Genomic DNA, 13011 nt, shown 5'->3' with positions numbered 1-13011 from the left:
TGTGTGGCTCCATGGGCTGGTGATGGGCGGCATGCAATTGGCTGGGCGCAAAGCCAGTCACCAGCCTGTGAAGCTACACATGCAACTGCCTGTGAGAAAGTGATGTGGGGCACAGCAGCAGCAGTGGCCTGGGAGTAGTGTCTGGCCATCTGGGCAGTGCGTGTGCAGCCCACCACTGCCCTGCCCCCCTGGCCTTGCTCTAGGAGTGGGTACAGAGACACACTCCCCCCCCACCCTGCCATTCTTGATTTGGCCCCAACCCACCCATTCCCTCCACACACGCTTACCTGCTGGGGGCAAGGGGGGCGTGTCTGGGTATGTTTCTGCTTCTGAGTGTGTCTGTGTGTGTGTGTCTGTCTGCATCTGCATGTGTGTGTGTCTGTGTGTGGCTGCTCCCTCTAGAGAGTTATGCAGCTACAGTGAAGCCCACTGAGCACATTCTGCAGGGAAATGCAAGGTAAGCATAGTAGCATGGAATTAAAATTATGCATAAGTGCCAAAAATTGCAGTTATATAGCTATGTAAGTCCTACTTCGGTACATGAAGGTAAAATAGGATTTAGCCCAGTGCGTCTTTCTTCCTGATTGGTAGCCTAGCATATTTACTTGCAATCTGAAAGTGCAACTAAGTCCTGTGTTGGTCACACAGAAAGAAAAAAGAGATGTAAGAAATGTGATTTAATTAGGCCATAATTTTATAACTCATCTTTTTTCATTAACAAGCAAGAACCTATACAATATAGGTCATTATTCATTCCTTGGTAATTCCTACCTGTTAGGAAGGGCTGCCATAAGCCCTCTCCCTTAAAAACTTGTCCCAGCCCACTGCTGAGACCATACTACCTTCCACTTCTCTGAGGATGAAAGCTACTGAACAAAAGAAGCCTTGTGCCCCCTCTCTGAAAGCCCATGAAGTGAGCTGTCCTTGATACATTTCTGGTTGAGGGATGGGAAAGGGCCCTTTGCATTCCAGAGGTATAACTAGCATGTGATGACTGGGGAAGCTGCACTAGGTGCCAACCTGTAAAGAAGGGCATCAGAAGAAAATGGCTACTGCCACAGCTGCAAAATCATGCCAGAAGTGCAGCAACAACCAGAAGTTACCACTGCCTTTGCATGTGGTAACTGTCCTGGGCCCCTGGCTGGTACGTGTCTGTGCATTCCTATAACCCAAAAGACAAGAGGAAATTTAAAAGAGTCATGACTGTTCTCTTCCTGCTCACAAGATAAATCCCCTTGTATGTGAGCCTCCAGCAGCACATTTAACCAAGATATCAATTATGGAGGCAATAGTGGCAACTTCATAGTTAACGTCAGAGTTGATTTCTGCATGCAAAACAAGGAAGCAAGACTTTATTTAGGGTGCCCTTTTACCCAATTAATAAAATAGTAATCACAGCTGAATTTACAGTGAAAGTCTAACTAGTGATGTTCTGTTGACCTATTTAAGCATGTAAAGTTTCCTTTGATTTCATAAAACTAGTGTTAAAAAATCTAATGGAAAGTATATGGAAATTTAAGTTTTCCAAATATTTAACTTTTCAAAGTTGGGAGCCTGTCATCACTGTAATCATTGGGAGTTTTGCTTGATTTCTCTGAAAGCAAAACAAGATCCCAAATGAAAGACCCCCCATCAAACTCCCTATGGTTTGTCACATGCATTAGTTATGTTTTAAAATAAATGTTTCTTTTTTCCCATTTTACTAAAAAGTAGAATATTTAAAATATATCTGGTACTCCCACAAATGAAAAATCATTAAATATACAAATATCCTATTCTTAAATTAAATTAAAAATTTAATTTAATTTAAATTTCCTCAGAACATTGCTTCTAGTATTCAAAAATTATTTTCTGCATAAACCTGTAGCACATTCCTTTTTAAAGTATGCAGTGGTGCTCTACCTCTGGTATCAATGACAGGGTTTCAATGCAAGCAGAGGTAAGTCATAAATGAGCCCTAGAGAGTTTTACCCTTATTAAATAAGTATATAGCTATGGCCTTCTGTAAATGATCATCCTTACTAACGGGAAAACAGGAAAAGCTCCTTCCTAGACCATCTGATCTCCCTTTTAAACCCTAATGTAGAAGTATATTACAAAGCATTTTAACATGAAAGGAAAATTAATTACATTACACAATCAAAGATGTTAAGACTCTCTGCAAGGGTTGTTAACCCTGACCCAGGGAGCCATGTAATCTGGCCTGGGTCCAGACCTGTGGCAGCAAGGGAGCAGTGGCTCTTAACGCTGCAAGTACCCTCCCTCCTTCCCCAAACCCAACCACATTTCCAAGCCCCATGTAGCCAACCCTTGCTGAGCCAGCTTCACACAGAAGGACTGGAACCCATTCCTACACAGCTGAATTGAGCCAGGGCCTGATGCAGCTACACAACAGTGGTCCAGCTCTGCAAGATCAAGCCCCTGCCAGACCACTTCCTTGAGGTTTAATTGGGTCCCAGCTGGGCCACCACTGCACTGTGCAACTGGATTGGGCCTCCAAACCAGATCCAGCCTGAGGGGGGAACAGGCACCAATCATCTAGCCTACAGGCCAAAAATGTTGGGCACCTGTGCCCTAATGCATGTATTAAACTATTGACTAAAAGTATGATGGAATATACTGCTTTCTTCACAGCATTTTCTCCCTTGAGTCCCTAAATCTAGGCACTTAAATCCAGAAGGAGCATTTAAATATAACTGGCATTATTTTCAAGGTGCACTGATAATTCTTACCAGCTTCTTACCAAAATACAGAGCTGCTGTTGCTCGGTATTTTTGACAACCAGGTCACTTTCATTCTGATAACTAGTTCAGATGTAAATATCGAACATTAGAGAACCACATTTAAACTCGTTGGTCCAGGTGAGGTTTTAGAACTTAAGGCACCAAATCACAGCTTATGTTTATCCCAAAATGATGTCACTGGAAGAGGAACCTTGAGGCACACCTGTTGGGTGCTTAGTAGACCACAGCAGACAGTACCAGGGGGGTGGTCTTCATTCATACATAGGTATCCCTTTACTTTAGTTATGCCTCCTAAACCCCCTCCTAGTACAAATGCAGTTTGTGGTGGTTACACTGGCACACTTAAGACTGAAATATACACAACCTGTATTTGCCCCATTTTTCAGAGTAAAACATAGATGCCCAAATTCCTATCTGTTAAAACTTTTACTTGTAAACATGGGTCTATGCAGGTAAATAATTTGAATATTTTTTAAGTTTTATTTGTCACAGATACTTACATCAGCTAAGTAATCTGTATTATGTGATTACCTGAGTGAAAAAAAATCTTCACTTTCACATCTCTAAGCAACATCATAAACACAAATGGTTTCCAATCTTTGTTGGCACTTTGACCTCTCCAGTTTTTATCAAGCTGATGGAAACAGTTTCTTCCTAGGGCCTTTTAGACATGTCATTTATTTTTAAGCATGAGAAAATTTTCTATATCCAATTCATAATACAGTAAAATTGCTTAACCCCCTGCAAAAATGAGGATTTTCCAGCTAACCAGGAGTAGAAGAGAGCATCAGCAAATAGCTGCACAGAACTGCTTATAAGCTCCAACTGAGTGGAGAAGCAGTGCCCTTTGAAGTAAAAGCCTCAGCAAACAGCTGAGTTGCTTATGCATCACTGAGCAAGCCACTGCAAATTAAGCAGATTGTGAACTAAGCAGATAAGAAAGATCCAGGTTCCACTCTACTTGAAACTGGGCATTCTTGTGGACACAGCACAAACTACTGGTAGATATAGCAAAGAAAGAATCAAAAGGCACCTATACACGAGCAGTGAGGCTGCTCCAATGTACTCAATTTATCAAGACTGCTGGGGCATGGTAATTACTGTGCTCCAGCAGACTCCAGCATCTCACATATCAGTGTCCCCACACTTAAAAATGGCAGCTTTAGTTAAAGAATCCCCACCACCATTTTTAAGCACAGGGACACTGATACATGGGACAACCCAAGAGCTCTCAGGGTTGTTCTAATTAAAAGTACAAAAATAGCAAATTCAGCAATCAAAAAAGATCTGTACACACACTACAGGGTGGGGGGTGTGGAGTTTTAACTAAAGTGGCTCTGAGAGCCACCCTAATTAAAGCGCCTGCAGTGTTATGTGTGTTTAGCATCCCACACTTCAAAATGATGGCAGAGGTGCTTGAACTGAAGCTTATTTGATGAGCTTTAGTTCAAGCAGTTCCGCTGCTATTTTGAAGTGCAGGGATGCTAAATATATGTGATGTGGAGACTGCTGAAGTGTGCTAATTAGCATGCTCCAGCAGACTCGATTAATCAAGTCTGCTCTGATGCATGTTAATTAGCACAAGTCAAAGCGAATATGCAAGGGTGTATAGGTGTCCAAAAGCTTTACTGGAATGTTTTAATATAGACAGAAATGTCTGGTACAATTTTCAATACACCATTTAAACATGTGTACTTCACATTTATGTTAAAATCTGTAGCAACAACAATTATTCTTTAGTAAGTTATAAGTAGAGAATCTAAATTTGCACTAATAATTATTTCATGCGCCCCCTAGTCAACAAGATATATTTGGTATAAAGTCAACAGAGATTAGTCTTCCCACAGCCAAGCAGGATTCCAGTTCCCCAGTAAAGACAGCAGCAATCAGAAGTAAAAACTTCATTTTGTTGATTCAGTTTGTCCCTGTAGCTTGTAAACAATCTTTCCCAATAATTCCACCCTGTATTTTGACATATAATTTGTCTGGCTCTGTTCTCTCATTACTGCTGCTTTTCTTAATCCTTCCAATAGATAATTCTTATTCAGACAAAATGTCTGTTTCAGGTAATTACTAGTAAAATGGAAACAAGAGAAACAGAAATAGAGAGAGGAGGTTATTGCTGGCTCCTTTAAAACCACTCACAATTCACCATCTATTTTTTTGTTCTTTCTTTCTACTGTTATAATCCCGGACTTTTCTGAAGCCAATTGTTTCCTTCTCAGTTTAGTCTGGCCTCCTACAGTGAGCACAATGTTCACTAAAATCTCAACACCTCAAACTATGAAAAATAACAAGCAGCAAATCCAACCAGAGAGTCTTCTTCTCATCATGTATGCCCTGCTGTTTTTTACTTTCTTCCCATAAGCATACATGCAGGGTGATCCTATTCTGTGATAGCTGGGAATAGGAATTAAAACATGCAGCTCTCCATGAGAATCTGAAGAATGATCATAGAATTAAGGGATGAAAAAGACATTTTAGGTCATCTAGACTTTTCCTTTATCAGTGCAGTATGAGTCATCCAAACAAAAGCTCCAAATACTATGTAAATTAATGGAATGGACTATAATTATTATTTATTAGAAAATATAAACTAATAACCATATCCCTACAAGTACTGTCTGAGACACTATGTGAAGAAAAATTGTCCATTACCATAAGAAGCACTTATCGCCATATACACCCACGCTGATTTTGAGGTTCAATGAATGACTTCAATAAAATGACTAGGAGAGACAGATTTTGCACAATTCCATCAATATTAACAACTTGATTTGGGGTATGATTTATGATTACTATATGAAAAAATAACACTTGTTTTTCTCCAGGAAAGCCTTTTATAGCACTAATCTTTGCCTACGTTCAAGCAGCAGACAACACTGTTATTGGTGAGACTTCTTTGTCCTGATTTCATAGATTTCATAGACATTAGGGCTGGAAGGGACCTCAGAAGATCATCGAGTCCAGCCCCCTGCCCCAGGGGCAGGAAATCAGCTGGGATCATAGGATCCCAGCAAGAAAAACATCCAGGTTTCTCTTGAAGGCATTCAAAGTAGTTGCTTGAACCACCTCCAGCGGCAGGCCATTCCAGACCTTGGGGGCTTGGACAGTAAAGAAATTCTTCCTTATGTCCAGCCTGAAACGGTCTTGTAGGAGTTTATGACCATTCAATCTTGTCATCCCTTAGGGTGCTCTGGTGAACAAACGTTCCCCCAGATCCTGGTGAGCCCTCTGATAAACTTATAGGCGGCCACCAAATCTGCGCTTTTCCAGGATGAAGAGCCCCATGGCTCTCAGCCTGTCATCGTAAGGTCTGTTTTCCTGACCTCTGATTATGCGCGTGGCTCTTCTCTGGACTCGCTCAAGCTTCTCCACATTCTTTTTGAATTGTGGAGCCCAACACTGGACGCAGTACTCCAGCTGCGGCCTCACCAAGGCCGAGTACAACAGGAAAATGATGTCATGGGATTTGCTTGAGAAGCATCTATGGATGCAAGCCAGGGTTTTGCTCGCTTTACTAGCCGCAGCATCACATTGATGGCTCATGTTCATCTTGTGGTCAGTCCTGACCCCCATATCCCTTTCGTCCGTAGTCAGCACAGCACTGCCGAGCCTACAGACATGCTGCAGGTTTTTTCTCCCAAGGTGGAGAACTTTGCATTTTTCAGTGTTAAATACCATCAGGTTCTCGCCCACCCATTTGCTGAGCCTGTCAAGGTCAGCCTGGATTACCCCACTGTCCTCAGGTGTGGATGCTTTACCCCAAAGTTTGGTATCATCGGCAAACTTGGCTAGTCTGCTTCTGACGCCAATGTCCACATCATTAATGAAGACATTGAACAAAATAGGTCCAAGGACAGAGCCCTGAGGGACCCCACTGGTCACAGGGCACCACAACAATTGACTTCCATCAACCACCACCCTCTGGGTCCAACCACAGAGCCAGTTCCCCAGCCAGTGGATCGTGGTGGAACCGAGGCCGCAGTTGGCAAGTTTTGCCAAAAGATGATCATGGGATACCAGATCGAAGGCTTTTTTAAAGTTAAGATATATGACATCAACCTCTCCCCCCTTGTCCAGGTGATATGTCATCTGGTCGTAAAGGGAAATGAGATTGGTCAAGCACGACCTACCCACAACAAACCCGTGCTAGCTATTCCTCAGGGTGTCGCTATCAGCCAGTCCATTAAGAATGGTCTCTTTCATGATTTTTTCTAAGACCTTCCCTGGGGTGGAGGTCAGGCTGATGGGCTGGTAGTTTGCCAGATCCACTTTCCTCCCTTTCTTGAAGATAGGCACCACATTGGCTCTCTTCCGATCATTGGGCACTTCACCAGAGCACAAGGAGCTCTCAAAGATTAGTGCCGGGGCTGAGCTATGACGCAGGCCAGCTCTTTGAGTACTCTGGGATGTAAGGTGTCAGGGCCAGCTGACTTGAAGGTGTCCAGCCTCTCAAGGTGTTCCTTCATGAGGTCAGCATTGATAGAGGACAAGGAACCACCCTCACTTAGACATCCCTGTCCTATAATGTGCAGGGGCATCCCGGGGGACTTGTGAAAGACTGACGCAAAGTACCCATTTAGTAAGTTGGCTTTTTTCCAGGGCGTCGGTCATCAATTCTCCCTTCTGGTTTAGCAGGGGTCCAATGTTGCCCTTGCTTTTCCTCCTGCTCCCCACATATCTGAAAAAGGACCTTTTATTGTTCTTGATACTTGTAGCCAGTTGGAGTTCCAGTGCAGCCTTGGCTTTCCTAATTTGCTCCCTGCAGGTCCAGACCAGTGCAACATATTCCTCCTTGGAGGTGGATCCCATCCTCCATCCTTTGTAGGTCTGTCTTTTTAGATGTAGGAGGACCCCTTGTTGAGCCAAGGGGGCTGCTGTGCCCTTTTGCTGCCCTTCCTCTGCAACAGAATAGCCTAAGCTTGTGCATCTAAGATCGCTCCCTTGAGGAGCAAGAACTCTTCCTGGACTCCCCTCCCCTTGGGGTCATGGTCCCTTAGGGCCTCACCAACAAGTCTCCTAAGCTTGTCAAAGTCAGCCCTCCTGAAGTTGAGGACCTCTGCACTGCTGACTGACTTGACAGCTTTTCGGCAGATGGTGAAGGTGATCAGTCGTGATCAGCTGATGACAGACCCAGTCCATTTTATGGCTAAACAGTCAGAGCAGAGAGATTAAACAAAGTGATTTATGTCATGATTTCAATAAATATTCATTCTCAGTGGTTAGTACAATCATCAGAACACGTCTATTTAGAGCCTGTATTATACTGAATTCCTTGTTCATACTTAGGAAGGTACACTAAAACTATTTACATCCATTAAAGCAATTATATAGCATAATATTTTCAACTCCTATTTAACTTTTTTTGTATGTTAGAAAACAAAGAATGATATAGTACATATTTACTAGATAATTTAACTTTTTGCTCAAGAAGCTGCATTGGGTTGCTAACTGAAAATTATACAAAATAGAATATAAAATTTTAATTAATTAAGCAAAACAACTTGAAATGTTTTTGATGCACAAACTTACCTTATAAAAAGATGTTTCACCTTTTTTGATCAGAGAGGCTAATTGTAATCAGTTGATGAAAATAATTACTTCATGTATGATAGTGCAAAATCAAGTCTTTTTCTTGTATATTGTGTGGGGGAGTGAGTGTGTGAGGGGTGTGGGGTGTGTGGGGCATGCACATGTGTATATGTGGGAGGGGGACTGTCTGGGTGCTAGGTCCTGGGACCCAGCTGGGGTTGGGGGAGGGGAACAGGGGACACATGCAGCAGAGGTCTCCTGGGCTGTGCAGTCCAGGTGCAGTTTGCAGCTGCCCTCATGCTGCTCCACATGGGGCCGAGCCCTGCCCACTCCTGCCCAGGGCAGCCCATGCTGCATTCTCAACCATGCCTGCAGGCCCTGGCCCTAGCCCCAATCCCAGCCAGCATGCACAGCTTCCCATTGGGTTGCTCCCAGTGCAGCTGCAGCCACCTGGATGCTGCTCAGCTCCCCACACCTCCAGTGGCTCCTCCTCCAGCCCCTGCTGTGCCACTCCAGGAGGAAGGGAAGACCTGGGCAACTTCTACCCCTGCATGTGGGGCTTCAGCTTCAGCTCCCAGGCCCTTCCACCCACTCTGGCCACCTGGCACAATGAGCAGCCACCTGTGAGCAGCTAAGGGGGCGGAAGGCAGCTGGGAGCTGGATCTGCAGCCCCATGCACTGGGGCAGAAGCCACCCAGCTCCAGCTTTGCTCTTGCCCAGAGCAGCACGGGGGGGCAGGAGGAGCCACTGGAGATGTTGGAGTAGGGAGGGGGGGAACTGAGAAGCACCCAAGTGACTGCAGTTGCACCAGGAGCAGCCCCGTCAGGAAGCTGTGCACTCTGGATAGGGCCGGGGCCTGGGCCAGGGCTGGGGCCAGGGGGCATGGGTAGAACTGTGGTGTGGGCTACCTTGGGCAGGAACAGGTGGAGCTCAGCCCCATGTGAGGTACCACAGGCTAGACCCAATCAATTGGTGGGTGCCCCCCCACAGGCTGGATCCGATCAGTTGGCAGGCTGGATCTGGCCCATTGGCTGTATTTTGCCCACCCCTGGATTAGAATGCTGTTGCAGCCATGCTGCCTCAGGAAATGTGCAAAGAAGCAATGGTTTTTTGGTAATAACTTTTACTGAGCTAACTGTATAGTTGTGAGGGATGTTAGACAAGCTTTTGTGTACAAAATGCCTTTCCTTAGACTATTCCCCTTGGCTGGTGCTGCTCACCCAAGCCTCAGTTACACTACTAGATCAACCTCCAACACAACAATACTACATATTTTATATTATTGTTCTTTTAACTGAAGGCAATCTTCATTGCAAGGTTATATTTATTGAGTGAAATGCTATATAATTTGATTTGTGAAATCAAGGTCAAGGAATTATATCTAGTCTTTGAAATCAAAACAGGAAAGATCTAAAGTAGCTCCTGGTTCCTGTGGAAGTACTTCAGAAAAGGAGCTTTGTCTTTGCAATTCCAATATTGCCATATCAAAATCTTTCCCCTGAGTGTAAGCTGATCCTGCAAGTATCCCAAGTGCAAGTCACTTATTTTTACCAAAATCTTCATGATGTTGCATCTTTCTGTACATATCAAAACCAGCTACTCAAACACGGCAATTCTCTTTAACAAAGACACCCAGACATGATCTGGATACATGAAGCTGAATATATACATGCAGCTATGATACACAAGAGTCATATCATAGTTTCCCACAGAATTAGTGGCAAAGAGTTAAAGAAAACCTTGAAGTTCACTTAATACATTTTCCATTTATGCTCCCCACCCCACCCCCAGGACAGCCTACCGTAAATGTTTCAGAAAAGGCTCCATTGTAGTATAAATCTGATTTTCTTTTGGATTTTTAAGGCACAATATGCATTTAAAAATCTCTTGACCATCCTCATAACTTTAAAATAAAAGTGGAACAACTTAAAGAAAAAATATTGTAAGAAAATGAATTATTTGGTCTACCCTTAAACCAAATACAATGCTTGCTTCCATAAACTACACGTGTAGCTCACTTGTAATGTAAAGGCTTCCGAATCAGTAGAATTAAATGGGTTCTATTGTTAATTTTCACTTTACCTTTTACCTAGAGATCTTTAACATCAGTGTTCAGAGTTCTGGCATGGCATTCTGCAACTGCTTTCTTATGTGTGCTTTCCCAACAGGGTTTCGACTGCAGGCAACTCATTTGAAAAATTAATTTTCATATCTATTTCTATATCTAAAGTAAGTTAAAGTCAGTCCATCTCTCACACAGATTGTGATCAAAGTTTTACTAGGAATGAAAGTAAGGGAGACATATCAAACTGGAAAACACAATTTGTATGATTTGCAATGGCATGCTGGTAGGTATTTGAACCAGAGGCTTGAGTAAGAAAAAAGGGAGGACAGGTTCAATATAAAGGACCATACAAGCCAGATCCTAATCAGTCTTTAAAGCAAGGGTTCTCAACCATTTTAGTTTCAAGGCACCCCTCAGAAAATGCCAGTTCTTAGCTTCCACTCATTTCTTAAGTGTGAAAAAAAAATAGAGTAACTCTTCTATTACAAAGAACTCATAAAGACTATAACTGGCCATAATATTTTTGACACTGTGGATTCCTATTTGAAATCTCTGGGTTTATCTTGTGAATCATCTGTAGGGATTTGTATACCTAGAAGTGATTATACTGATGGCAGCCATTATAGGATATTGCAGCACTCCATGGTGCTGCAAGCGCCCTGTTTTTGAATCACTCCTCTAAATCAGTAAACTAAAATTAGTTACAAGAGCTATCTAAATTGATATCACTTAAGAGCAACAAAGCTGCTTAGGTACTTGAATTAATTAGGCACCTCTATTTTGCCCTAAAAAGATCCCTAGGGGCATCTATATACGTGCTTCAGGGGTTGGGGCATGCTTTAATTAGAGCGGCTCTGAGAGCTGTTCTAATTAAAGTACCTAGAGCATCTCACGTACCAGCATCCCCACACTTCAAAATGGCAGTGGGATTGCTTTATCTAAAGCTCATTTGACAAGCTTTAAATAAAGTGCCCCCACCACCATTTCGAAGCATGGTGATACACAAGATGCAGGGGCTAACTGGAGTGCAGTAACTACCATGCTCCAGCAGATTTGATTAATTAGAAGGGCCTGTATGGTCCTTTATATTAAACCTGTCCTCCCTTTTTTCTTATTTGATTAATCAAGTCTGCTCCAACACACTGCAATTACAGTGCATTGGAACAGACTCCGCACTCATGTATAAGCACCCGAGATGCCTAGATTTGGCCTGCTTTGCATGCTCAGAAGCAGTACAGACCAGCTACTGAAAACCTAACTCCTGATGACACTCTGTTTTAATCCACTCCGTCTGGGAGACTCATAAACTCCACTTAATCCCAATTCCTTAGATGGGGAGTGGTCACACTGCATGGTTGATACTGACAAGATGCATGTAGTTCAAAAGAAGACAATGTGATGGTGACACCCACATTGTATAGTGGCCCAGTGACAAGATTTTTTTTTCAAAACAAAATGAAAGACCTAGGTTCTAGACCACTGTTGTCCTGAGAGAACCCACATCATTCACCAGCAGAAGGAAACAAGTAACAGCCACAGCAAAGGCCAGGGGAGGGAAAAGGAAGAGGGCCAATAAAGACTCACTCCAGTAAAGAATGTCTGTAACAAGGAACCCTTACCCTGTTACTGAATGTAAGGGAAAGAAAGAAATGGAGGGCAGAGAGGAGAGGAACTGAGAAGTGAGAGAGAGACAAAGGGTAGGAACAGAGGGCCAGTCTCTAAAAATGAAAAGGCAAGCAGCAGAGCAGTAGTGTAAGGGCTCACAGATTAAGTGAGTAGCAGCTCATTCACAGGTGCTCAGATTTGAGCCCAGGAGAGGGGGGAAAAAACAGCTGGCTACATAAACCCCAACCAGAGGACCAGAAAGGGGGAGGCAAGAGTATCCAAGCAGGACTGGAGTTAACATCTGTGGAGAAAGGTAGAAGCCACAGCTTGGGCTTCCTGAAGTGAAAGCATGGTGACACAGATGCAGGGAAGCTGAGATAAAGTTTGCCAAGCAGCAAAAGGCAGCCTGCTGGTGAGCCTTTAATACCAAAAGAGCGACTATCATTAGCAGGAATGCTACTTCCAATTTCTGGGAGTTTTTGTTTTGTTTTGTTTTGTTTTGTTTTGTTTATTGGGAGGGAGGATATGTATCATACCAGAGGCTGTTGCTAAGTGGACCCTTAGCTCATTCCTTCTCATTGCTCCTTTGTTTATAAGCTAGCCCAGTGCTTTGTGCTTGGGACTGTTGGGAAGGTAGAGGTCTTAGTGGTGCCTGAGGAGGATCAGAGACAGGGCCCAAGGGCTCAGAGGCAAAACAGTGCCTGAGAAGGGCAGAGACAGGGCTGGGGCCCAAGAAGCTAGGGCCAGAACAGTGGATCTTGAGCTAATGGCTCAACGCTACCAGACTGAGACTTAAAGTTTACAGGTACAGGAAGGTTTGACAATCGATGAAGGAGATAGAAAAATGGACCTGAAAGTGAGAACCTGCCCATGAGTTCAGGACAGAGGAAGTAAAGGGAGAAGCCTGGCAAGGCCACAGGAGGCCTCAAATGCCTCTACACAAATGCTCGTAGTATGGGCAACAAGCAGGAGGAAGTCACCCTCCTGCTGGCTGACACCAGCCTGGACATAGTGGGGATTACAGAAACGTGGTGGGATGCAATGCATGGTTGAGCGGTGAAT

General features: G+C 43.6%; 1 protein-coding gene across 1 annotated transcript in view; it reads right to left on the bottom strand.

Moving 5' to 3' along the window:
• RIMS2 (regulating synaptic membrane exocytosis 2) overlaps window positions 1–13011 on the bottom strand; it is an 867608-nt gene that overhangs the window by 397219 nt on the left and 457378 nt on the right. The gene's annotated exons all lie outside the window — the stretch shown is intronic.

The sequence above is a fragment of the Crocodylus porosus genome, unplaced genomic scaffold, assembly GCF_001723895.1.
Source record: "Crocodylus porosus isolate Cpor-Errol unplaced genomic scaffold, CroPor_comp1, whole genome shotgun sequence".
Classification (NCBI taxonomy): domain Eukaryota; kingdom Metazoa; phylum Chordata; order Crocodylia; family Crocodylidae; genus Crocodylus; species Crocodylus porosus.
The sequence above is the reverse complement of the archived record's forward strand: the minus strand, read 5'-3'. Positions and strand labels throughout refer to the sequence as shown.